Genomic DNA, 13,138 nt, shown 5'->3' with positions numbered 1-13,138 from the left:
AAAGTAGGAAAGAAATGATTGATGGGTATGCTGTTTGCAAGAGGAAAGAATGTTTGCTAGGGAAAATTTAGCTCGACATGTTCATTTTATTTCCAATGTTGAATCAGTCCTGAACCCCCTACTGATCACAGGGGGCAGAGTTCCTCGTTAGGGCTCTTGAATCCATGTCTTGCTTTCTATGCGGTGGATACCCACGACTTGCTTTCTATGCGGTGGGAACACACGTCTTGCTTTCTATGCGGTGGGAGTGTCCATGACGTGCTTTCTATGCGGTGGACATACCTAGTTGTATGGGCAGCTAGGCGACAACGGGAGGAGTGAACTCTCGCTGGAGGGGGGATGTTGTACCTCCGGAACATTGGAACTTTTATGAATAAGTTTGAGTAGAATTTTTACTAGAATTCTGTCTTGGTGTTGTTTTCAATACTGGTTGAAGGGCTGGTTTAATGAACCATGTGATTCGGAATTAAACAAGGAATATTTATGTTGAACAACCCTTGTGGTAGTAATTAGGTCACACGAGGAAGTGTGAGTGTGGGGGTGGAAAGTGGGGGCTTGGCTCGGGTTGCCAATGCCTACGAGATGGGTGGTCCCGATTGGTCGGGAACTCTCTGTCCCCATAGTGCTTACTCGATATTGGTATTACTCATTGCCCCTTGAGCGGCGAATCCTCGAGAGTACGTGCCTCTGAAACATGGGGAAAAAGACACTCGGGGTTTCTCTCCTCTTGGAAGGTGGGTCTTAGGATCGCTAGATAGTTAAGTACGCTTCCCCTGCGAGGTGGAGCTAGATCTCGTTGCTAGTAGGCTCGAACTCGACTCACTTTGTGATGAGAGATCGTCCGCTAGTTGAACCCTGAACCATTTTGTTTGCTTCCGCTATAGATCTAGTGGCCACCAGGTTTACCATCAGATCCGTTGTTTGATACGACGGGGTGGGGACCTCACAACCGTAATATTATAATTTTATTTTTTTGGTCTCCTAGCCCAATGACTCGCTCAATGATTTGATATAAAAAAATATGATAAAAACCTAAACACACGCACACTATTTATAATGAAAAAGCGAGCCTAGTCATTGTGCTAGGGTGTTTTTATGGGGTGAAGTGGCTTCTTAAAATTATTTTATGAGAGCCAAAAAAATGGCTATCATTTAGCCCTCCCCTAGATGATGGTACATTCATGTACCATCAAAAGGCATATCTTCCAATGAGAGTGTTTTTCGATCCTTCGTGATATTTGGTGGCTTAGTTGAATCTTCATCTTGTAGTACCAAGATCAAAGACTTACATGGTATTGTAGTTGTTCCATGCTCATGAGCTATAAATGCAGAAATCATCAATGAACACCCTAATTGAGTTTCCAAAGAATGCTTGAAACACCATGTTCATGAAACATTGGAATGTTGCAGGAGCATTTGTCAAACAAAATGGCATGACTCTAAAAGCATAACAACCCCAAGGAGTGATAAAGGTTGTTTTCAATTGATCTTCCAATGCGATACCTATTTGAAAGTAACCTGAGTAGCCATCACACACAGTGTACTTCTCATGACCAGCTACCTCATTTAGTATCTCATCCTGAAATGGGAGGGAAAAGTGATCTCTTTTTGTTGCCTCATTGAGTGGACGGTAATCCACACACACCCTCCACTTGCCGTTTTTCTTAGGAGTGACAACAATGGGAGAGACCCACTCTGAATTCTCCACTGGATAAATGAAACCTGCTGCTAGAAGCTTTCTTACCTCCTTGAGTAAAGCCTGCTCCTTGATGACTCCTAGCCTTCGTAGCTTCTGAGCCTTAGGTGTGGCCTCTGTGTTGAACAACATCTACTCCACGCTCATTGGTGTAGTCTTTAGCAAAAAGCCTAGGAAATTTCCTTAACACACCTTTGAACTCCTCTCTTTCATCCTTTGTAAGTGTTGTAGACAACATACCTTCTAGCATTCCTTCATCTTCCACTTTTTGGTTCTCTTGGGAACCTACCTCTTCCAAACCTAGGCAAGAGGTCTCCTGGTTGTTTGGCTTAAACCTTACCCCCATGAATTCGATGGAAGACTCCTCTTCAGTAATGCTGCCGCTACTTTCTCCTTCTGAAGTGCTATGGGTCCAGCCTTCCTCCGTCTCACTTTGAGATGATTCTTCATGGAGCTCCTCTTGGCGTTGCTCCTTCATGTCAAAGACAACCTTCTTATGATTGTCATTCCTGCAAATTCGCTTTCCACTCTCCCAGTCCTGCAAAGCTCACATTTTCATTAGCCATGGTCTTCCTAGGATAAATGGGTAACCATTTCCTTTGGTAGACATGACATAGAAATCCACTGCCTTCTTAATGCCAAAGGCCTCCACAAAAACATTTTTACAAATGCCTACGCACCTAGCCTTGCTATTGTTTGACATCTTGACTTTAATTTCAGGTGTCTCATGGATGTGCATGCCTAGTCTTTGCATGAGCCCCTCTGTCATGATGCAAATTTGTGCACCCCCATCCACTAGACCTTTCCTAACCAATCTTCCTTTGATGTAACAATCTAGCACAGGTGTAATATCTTCATTCATTTCAGCATGTGCAATTTTTACAACAGGCACACTCTCTTTTAACTTTCTCCTAGTGATAACTACCTTTGTTAAATCCCTCCTAACTTGTGGGCATAATGCAAGAAACTGAGGCCATGAGATATCATGACCCTTACCTCTCATGTCTTCCAATAGGTTGTATGGAGCCATGCCATGTCCAAGAGGGAAGTCTTGGAGGTTGATATGACGTCCAGTCCTCTTAGCTTCCTTGGTCTCCTTTGCCTTCTTTTCTCGTCCATGGTCACTTTGTGATGTAACTCCTTCGTTCTCCTTACCTTTTCCTTGGCCACGCTTAATGCCATTTTCTTCCATGTCAACCTCATTTGAATTTTTCACCTCTACCACATGCACATTTGGATCTGGCAAAGGTGGAACTCCTTCTATTCCTTGTGGAGGTGGTCTTGCTCCATTTGGCCTTTGTAGAAGTCGTGGTTGCTGACAAGTTCCTTCACCTGCATTCATCACTGGGTAATTCAAGTTAGGTCTCTCTGGCTCCCCACGGGGCCAAGGACAATTATACATCCCATGTCCAGACTCACCGCAATTCCAACATTGCAAGACTCTCCTAGGTCATGGATCTCGCTCTTCAGACTTCTTTGCTTGTCCCTTTGGACCTAGAGCATGTGCAAGGTGAATTGACAGGCTGCTTAAAGATTCATTTCACTTCTCAATCACTTCCGCCGTTACCTCAGGAAGCTCCTTAGATGTTGATTCTTGTGACTTACCTTTGGGTCTAAGACCTTCTATTGGAACCTCCCCCCTTAAGCACTTGAGTTTCCTATATTTCTCAGCAGCCCTAGTTTCAGCTGCATCAAAGGTAGCAGGTGCACCCACCTCAACTTTTACCTTAAGGTCAGGAAAGAGTCCGGCTATGAACCTCTCCTTCTTTAGAAATTCTGCACCATCACCAGGGTTAGCAACATTTCGTATCCATAGAGCCCAAATACGTAGAAACTCTTGCTTGTATAAGCAGTAGTCATCTAAGTATTTTTGGTTATGAGAAACAATGTCTTGCCATAGTTTTTGAGTGTTTTGGGGATCAAAGAAGTATTTCTTGAAACGATTCAAAACTTCTGTGTAATTACCCTTAACTTCCTAAGGCAAAGAGTCAAACCAAGTGCTAGCATCTTTCCTAAGGACTACCTCAAACATTTCTACACGTTCCTGATCAGTTACTATCCTCTTGATACGGTAATACATTTTGAAATTTGCTAAGAATAATTCTGCATCCTCCCCAGGCTCTCCAAAGAACAAGGGGTAGCCACTCATTTGCCTAGTTGTATCCATGTTGCTGGTTTTACTCAAAACTTTCTTTTTATTTTTTTATTTTTTGTTTTGCAAAATCAAATTTCAAAGTAGAATGAAAATGTAAATGTCAAAGCTTAGATCGTAGCGAATCAATGGCAAAATGAACGGATTGACTGAGGCATTGATAGCCGCTACTTGCCTAGGTTCAAACATACGACGGAAAACACGTTGAAATTGTAACTCTGTGTCAACTATTACATGCACATCTTGTCTAGCCAAAGGAATGAATGTACAATACAAGTCCTCTTGATTCATTAACCTAGCTAAAACAAGATAAACACATGTACATCAAAAGAGACATTATAGTCTACAAGTGGGAGTATAATAGGATTTGGAGATTGTAGAATGTCTCTTAATGCTTCAGCACCAAAGAGGAATACAATACGTTGTTGAAAAAATATTTTTCTATCAATGCGAACATTTATCCTAATCCCTTTCACCTAATGAAACTGATGAAATTGAATTGCATGAGCAAGATTTGGAGGTGGTGGATTGTTCATGTAAACACAACTAGTTTTTGAAGACTTACCTTGTGTATGCTAACACAACCGCTCGTCCTCCATGGGGGCACCAATTTGAGGCGGTCCGGGGCGGACAACAAGAAGAGCGGCCTCTTAATACCCTTCGAGGGTCCCGTGCTGCTCAATTGGGGCCGGGGCAAGCACAATCAGAGACAACAACAACCCACAGCCAGAAACCAAACAAGAAAAGGGGCACCACCTAGTTGTAGATGCGAACTAGGACGCACGTGATATCTCCTTGTACTCAAACGCACAAAGAGAGGGGAATGCAAGATAGCCACACACACCAAACACAAACATTCACCACGCCAGAGAGAGTTAAAGAGCACAAATCAACTTGATCAGCAACTCAGTCTTAGCCTTAAAGACTAGATGCACACAAAGTTTGATGAGAAATAGAGAGACAACACAAAACTTGACCTTGTTGCCAATATACAAATTGTCTTAGGGTCACAGGAGCCCTCTCACCGAGCACCCTCTTACAATTGACCTTTTAGGCAAACAATTCAATAAGCCCTCAAACCACCAAGCATGAAATGGCACAACAAACTTCAAGGACAATATACCTTCAACCACCTGATGAGCCAACTTATCAAGTCAATTTGGAGAGAACAGTCGTAGTTGCAGCATACAATTGCACCCAAAACTATAAATCTTATTTATGCACAAGAGTAGGCTACAAGTGTGATGAAGAGTATGGCATCACTCCACTCCTCTAGATGGCATAACTAACTTCAATCTTCTCCATGCACCTATGTGTAGTGATGGAATAGAGCACTCACAATGGACACACTCTACACAACTAGGCTTGCGCAGTGGTGTGTTATTTGTTGAGAATGGTGTGGTGTAGTGTGATCATGTGGTGATTTACAAGGGAGAGAAGGGCTCTATTTATAGGTTTTAGAAGCCCCGATTAGGATTAGACCTAATCAAGTTTATTTGAAGAAATCAAAGATTATGCATATTTTATTTTTTTAAATGAGGGTGGGTATCTTTTATCCTTTGATCACATGGATGTGGGCTCAAGGGAAGAGAATTATTGAGGATGAAATGAGAGAGGGATTGAGTGAATAATTTGGGAGTGTCTACTCTAGTAGAGGGTGCATTTTACAATAAGGTTAGTGGTTAGTAGTTAGTAATTATCACTAAAAAATATTTACAAAATCATTCACCAAATGTTGAGATATATGATGAGAAAAGTTAGAGAAGGGATGATCTTGTAAAGAGAGGTTGAAGCTTTGGAGAAGTTGACATTCACCTCTTTACAACACCGGTAGAAGAAGCGGTCAGCATGGCGAAGTAGCGCGTGTCGATGAAGCTGTGTCATCTTCAAACCTTGGAAAATTCATGATAAAAGCCTTCATTTGTAGAGGTTAACCTTGGATTTTTTCTGATTTTTCTAAGTTCTTTACAAAACTGAAGAGAGTATGGTAATATGGACATATATGTAGAGAGAAAGGGGGACACATAGGGTATACAAATGGAGGATGAAGGCTATGGAGGTGTGAGAGAAGTGGCAATGGTAAAGAGGTTGAATTAGGACATGGGAGTTGCAGATTTGGGAGTGGGAAGGAGAGGGAGGAGTGTGTAAGAGTGAGTAGGTGTGTGGAAGCGTGAGAGAAATAAGAAGATGTTTTGGGTGTATGTGGTGGCAGTTTTGAAGTCGGCCATAAATTTCATGTAAAATCGCCCTTGACTTCAAAATTTTTGAAAACATTATGGAAAATACTACAGCTCACAAGCTACATTTTGTCTTTTGGAAGTATCCTCAAATTCGGATCATAAGAAGGTGCCAAAATTCGAGCAAAAAGCTGTCCCTACAGCACCTAATAAAGCTTGAAGTGGGCCACTATTTGATTGTTTTTCCTTTGTAGTCTTCCAAGTGAGCCCCCCATACATCAACCATGACCTAATATTTCCAAGGAGCTTGCACACATGTATGGTATAGGATAAGTATCAAATATAATATATACTTGTGGGGTAAGAAGATAGGTTAGCTAGTCATGAAAAATAGACACATTGGATGCATGGTGGAAAAATATATATAAATAAAAGGAGAAAAATCATGAGGGAAGGGACCCTCAATTATTCTCTACTTTGAGTGATTTAAGGAATTTATTTGAAGATGAAATCTATTTACTTGTGAATATTTAACTGGGAGGGATGGGAAAAAATATGATGGAGCTGATAAGGTTATTGGTGAATTTTTACGATGAAGTCATATAAAGGTTTTTCAAGGCTTGTGTGAGTTCAGCTTAAGTGATAGAATGATAGTAAAATATGGATAAGGAATGACACGTGATGGAAGCTAGCATACTTACGCCTGCTAATGCACACCTAGGAATATATATTTATATAAATACAAAAAACCCTTTATATTTAGGTCCTTTATTTGATAGAAAATATTTACATGTAAAGAGGACTGTAATATTATAAATTTTCTTTTTGGTCTCCTAGCCCAATGAATGGCTCAATGATTTGATATAAAAAAATATGATAAAAACCTAAACACACGCACACTATTTAGAATGAAAAAGCGAGCCTAGTCATTGTGCTAGGGTGTTTTTGTGGGGTGAAGTGGCTTCTTAAAATTATTTTATGAGAGCCGAAAAAACGGCTATCACTACCCTAATCACTTGCCACTTTTTGATCTCTAGGAATGTGTCTTCCTGATCTTAAATTCATCAAACTTAGCAATGCAATTTATCACAAATCCAACCACTCACCTGGCAAGGGATCAGTTTCTGCACAACTTCTTGCCTTGCTGACTGAATATACCTATACACAACCGTTTAATTTTGGCAATCGAACTAAAGCATTTAATCGCTAGAGGTGGTCTTAGTAATGATTGTTATAACTGAAGGGTTTATCCCAACCACTACTGTACTCTATACACTTCTGATGCTCTTGATTAGGGATGCCGATTTTGGATTGTTTACACCACCCAAGTGATTGTCAGTCTAGAGGTAAAGTCTTAATTCTGTCTTTGCTCCGAAAAAAAGGAAAAACAAAGTCCAATTTCACTTTTGAAGGAAGTTATGGAACCCTTAAGTCAATTAGAACCTCCAGGTATGTCAACATTTTAATTTTGTCCAAAAAATGACCCTGTAGTCATCCTACGCATAGGATGTCTTTTTACTCTGTTTCAACCAAAATTTGCAATGTAGACTTCCCTTGATGTGCTGAGCTTCTTGCTGTTCTTACTTTTTGTTTTGGACACCTATAAGCTAGTCAACTGATCAAAAATCTGTTTTAGAAGGCTAATGTCCGTTCTGATGAATTCATCAGTCAAATCAACTCCAAATTGGACCAAACTTGACTAGGAGTTTGTCTAAGGCTATATGAGAGCTTGGTATGTCTCAAATGGGATTTTGGACTTTTCATCATGCATTAGACATACTACATGTATGATGTCTTCTGCAACAGAATTTAGCCCTACTTGGTCCAAAGCCTTTCTTTTGATGTGCTCAGCTCACTGGTGCGTTTAAATTTGTGTTTGAATGTCAACAGACCCCAAACTTAGCTATTCTAACCTTTATCAGTCAAAACTGCTAACGTCTGCTTAAACTCCAATTTTCTCACCCAATTGAGATGAAACCTTTCACATGCATTCAATAAATCATGTAGATCACGCACATGAAGACATCATATGGTTTTGGTCTTAAAATAATGCCTTGGCACAATTTGGGTATGATGTCTGGCAATTCTTGTCTTTGGCCCACAATCTATCAAGATATGGTCAATCTTCCACTTTCCAGGTGAAATTAGGGTAAAACCTACCTTCTTAACACTGTGGTCAACTCAGATTTTCCAAATTCCTGCCACATCACCCTGTAGACATCCTACGTGTAGGATGTCTTTTTTCCTTAAAATTTAATTTTTCTCTATCAGTGGGCTTCCCTATGCTCTGCAGATCTCTCAGCAATATTCACAGAAACTTTTGGACTTCAATTCAACTTCTAAACACAATTTTCCGTCTTTTACAGCTCTTTGATGAACCTAACAAAAAATATAACATGCATGAAGTGCTCCAGATCATAAATCACGATGTCCTACTTACCCTACTCCTACTCATCATGTGAGATGGTGATTTTGGTGTCTCGGTTGCTTCCTGGCCTCTCATGGACTCTCAAGCTATCTTCTCACCGCATCTACCACTCCAATTTCTACTCTCCCCACCACAACCTAGCTAATACTACCTAAGTCGAAGGATCTAGGCCAGACACACGCTCCCTAAACTCCTCCTAGGACCTAGAGAGTCCACCACCCTCTGATCCTATCTAAATGTAAAATAAGACTCTGGCAAGCCAGAGAATCCCTATCCTCAAAGACTAGTCTCAGTCAGCTACCTAGGGTTTTCGTCCTCGATAGCAGTGCCAATGTTGGCGGATACGCCGCGATGGACGTCAGCACAGTCAGAACTTACCTAACAAGATATATCAGCTAAGAGCGAAGCTTGACCCGCAGGTGCGTGGAAGCAAGCATAGGGTGTCAACCTACACTCGATCGACTATTGACTACTTCCTACAAAGGTCTCTACCCAATGTCTAAGTTACAGCCTTCAAAAGTACACAGGAGGAGATTTCCTACAATGCTTCCAAGAGCCAAATACCCATTAGACGCTCTCAAAACGCTATGAAACTTGAGAGATATCCTACTAACGCCATAGGCCACTCTCCCTAAGGTTCGTGACCCAAAATCCTACCCAAAAACACCTGGTGCAAAATCACGTATTTGTTTGACAGGTTTTTGCAGGTCGTTGTTTCTGAAAACTAAGGTGCCTAATGTGTAGATCTACTCAATAGGAACGCGTGGATATGCTGAAATGCAAAAACAGACACCATATGCTCACTGAATCACTAGAAATAGCTCGCGATTAATCTCGCAAAGCCGGGCCGTACACACGCAATGTAGGTGTTGACGCGTAGCTCTCTTCGGGGGCAGCACGCTGCACTTCTCCCCACTCGATTTCAACCACCAGTGTGCGCGTAGCGTCAAGATAAACTCTCACTCTCTCTCGTACACAGAATACACTTCTCACAGACACTTCATAAAACTGAACAAAAGGTCTTTTCATTAAGGTCAAAATTTGGTATAAATACCTTCCAAATACAATATCTCATGTTCCAAAGTAAAATCCTACCCAGTCTACTGGCAAAAATAATATACAAAATTGAAACTTCTGCAAGCCCCAAGTGTTTACAAATGAAATTACAGGTTTTTTTCTTAATCAGGGAATGATTACATAGGATTTCTTTCTTTTCGTATTCCGCTAGTCTCCAGTTGAGTGTGGACGCTAGTCTTCTGCTAGCAATGCCACTTGAGACCCCTACCGAGACACGTAGGTTCACGTTTCAAAGGCGAGAGGGCTTGCCGTACTCGATCGACATGAGCGGCGGCATCATCTTGGATGATGAAGGCAAGAAGGTGATCTCGCGCATGCGCGGTCTTTGCTCTCATATGTTTCAACACTACATACTAAACATCTTGAGTGAAGTGCCAAACAAATTAAATAATAGAGTCATCAGCATGCTGCATGACGAGTTTGCCATGGCAAGTCAAGATGAGCGCTTCAATGAATACCTGGTGAAGGTTTGAACGTGTGAATACTCCAAGCACAAGCGTTCTGAAGTACAAAAAGCAATAAAGCATGGGTGGAACGAACTAGATTGGTTGGCCAAAGAAGATTGGAAGAATGCAAAGTGAGAAATGCGCGAGAATCTTGACAAGTGGAAGCAACAAAAAGAGGCAGCCAAAGCACGAGTAGAGGCAAGGAGCTCGCACCACTTGGGGAGCAGCGGGTGGGCATCATTTGAGGCTGATTTTGTAAGGGTTTTTGCATTGCTCTTTAGGTTTGGTAGTTACATCTATTTGTACTTTTAAATTCTAACATAATGTATTCTTTGTATGTTTTAAACAGTGGTCGATGCGACAGGACGTGACCCCACACAGGTTTTTGCATTGCTCTTTAGGTTTGGTAGTTACATCTATTTGTTCTTTTAAATTCTAACATAATGTATTCTTTGTATGTTTTGAACAGTGGCCGATGAAACAGGACGTGACCCCACACAGTACGAGCGTGAGTACGTATCCAGAAAGGGCTTAAACGCCCTGATGGACATTCTCAATTCTCGGGGCGGCATGGTTAGTATTTCACTTTACTCTTTTACATTTGTTGTATTTTAATGATAAGCTAAGAAAATTGATTGTTTTGTAATTATATGTTTATACTTACAGAAAGTCTTATTGTTTTTTCTACATAATCCAATAGATATGCCGCTTGGACGCAATGAGACGTCTGATTAGACGAATTCAGTCTAGTTGTAGCCAGATAGCATTAGTTTTCTTTTGTCATAGCATGTATAATGAGATGACGTGTATACGTCTTTTTGTAACTATTGAAAAACGATGTATCTTCTCAACAATGACAATTATGTTGTAACTATTACATTTGCAAAGCTTAACAATCAAATGATTTCTCCTATAATGTGTATAATTGTCATTGATTTACTTTTGTCAATTCACTTTTCTCCAATTACTTTTGTCAGTTTTGTATCTTTATTCAGCAAAGAATACTATGCATGATGGAGTTAATGGTTATATTGTCCTGTGGGTGACTACTTTGGGTCTATACCTTGCACTTTCTTTCAAAGGTGAATTTGTGATTACCTTGGATTCATTTAAGTATACGTTATTCTGGAAACATTCAATATGGTTGATGGGTGGCAGGGCATTCAATACCCTTCCACCCAAAATTTTCACTCTCGAGCATTGCTATAAGCATCTCTATATAAGGTTCTGCAATGTCACTATAAGCGTCACTATAGAAGGACTGCAATCGTCGCTATAATGGTCGCTATACGTGTCGCTATTTAGCGAGGCCCATAACGATGCCTATAACAACATTCTTGTAGCGACACTTGTAGCAACAATCTTAGTGACGCTGTCGAGAAATTTGCGATCTTGCTAGGAAAGGACCAGGCTTATGGCTGTGAGAGTTTGTGAGAGAACTCAACAAAAACTATATGAAGGAGTTAAACCATAGATGGCATGAAGACTAGGATTTGGAAAGAAGTGCAATCAAGGAAGACTCACTCTTTCTCTCTTGCACTGACACACACAAAGAAAGAACACAACAGAGAATGTCAAAACAACACAAAGATGAAAAAATCAAGGCTATGGTCATATCGTATCATGGGTAGTATGAAAGGATTAATAGATGAGTTAATGGCATTCAATCTTGGCTGACCAAACAGGCTATGAATTGTTCTTTGGAATTGTAGTTTTGTGCTTACCATAATATATATATATTTTGTCTAGTGATTGGGATTAATTGTGTGTACAAATACTCTTGGTTCATAGCAAGATAACTACGCTTACGTCAAAAGAAAAGTTTTAGTCTATGAGAGGTAGTATGATGGGATCCGGTAATAGAAGTATTTCATTGAGCCTTTCTGGGCCAAAGAGAAACACTATACATTGTTGAAAGTGTATTTTACGGCTAATCCATACATTAATTCGAATAGATCGTACAAAGTAAAAACAATAGAAATTATCATCATGTGGGTTATTCATCTAGGATAGTATGTGAGAAATGTAGATATGAGAGAAGTGAAGAGATGAGAAGTTTCCCTCCCAAGCCCTATTCTTGCCCATAGGCAATAAGGATATTGCGGGGAGAGATGTACCTGTAGCAAAGAGAACCTAGAATTTGTAGAGAGGATGAATTACTAAGAATGAGAGAGATTGGTTTGGTTAAGGAGATGAGATTAGATACATATATATATATATATATATATGTTGGATTAGAGATGAAAAAGAATACAACAAGAAATCAAGAAAACATCAATGTAGAACACATCTTACTTGACAAACCCTTCGGCACCATTATTGATGGAGAGAGAAGAAGAGGGGAAAACTCCACTTTGATTGATACGCCAAGTGCAATACATTCGTTGATTAGAGTTGATCTTCCAAGGTTAGCTTGTTGCAAGAATGGCTAGTCTTCTTCTAGGAGAAAGTGTAGGCTTAGGCTTATGTTGATGACTAAGTACAATTTGGCATTACTACTCCCTCCCTCATGAATTCCTCTCATCAATGGCTTGAATGCTTGAGTTCTCTTCAAGGAATAAGAGGTCCCCTTTTATAGGTGAAGGGAACCCCCAAGAGTTTACACAAGAAGAGAGGAGCCAGTGTGAATAGAAACTGGAAAAGTTGGAAATGAGCTGTCCCTGCATGATGTGGGTAGATTAGGGTCCAGTATTTTGATGATATCTCCTCAACCGTGGCTCCAAATAAAAAAGTAAAAATATGGGTAGAAAATTCAGCTCATTAGCTATGATTTTAATTTTAAAATTGTTTTCCAATTTGGATTGAAACCTTGTGTAAAAAAATCATCAAAATAGGGTCCATTTCTGGCAGCAAAAGTCTTCCTGTGATCCCCTTAGACTAGACTTTCATTTGATTCCAAAGGACACCTCATGCCACATGAAAGCATGACATTGCTCCTTGACAAAGTTTTGTAATCATGCTTGCAATAATGCATTAACACTAGATTGGTAACCTAACAGGACATAAAAGTGTCCTTTCAGGGTTTTGAAAAAAACCTCCAAAACCATAGTAGATCCACTCATTTTGTAAAATCCTTTCATGAGGTTATAGTTCAAGGCCTACTACACATGGAAAAAATAAGAAACTTGTAAAATTTCTCATCTTTTGGTCACACCAAGCCTC

Source organism: Adiantum capillus-veneris, chromosome 12, assembly GCF_014529385.1.
Source record: "Adiantum capillus-veneris isolate H3 chromosome 12, ASM1452938v2, whole genome shotgun sequence".
Classification (NCBI taxonomy): Eukaryota; Viridiplantae; Streptophyta; class Polypodiopsida; order Polypodiales; family Pteridaceae; genus Adiantum; species Adiantum capillus-veneris.
This window is presented reverse-complemented; position numbering follows the sequence as displayed.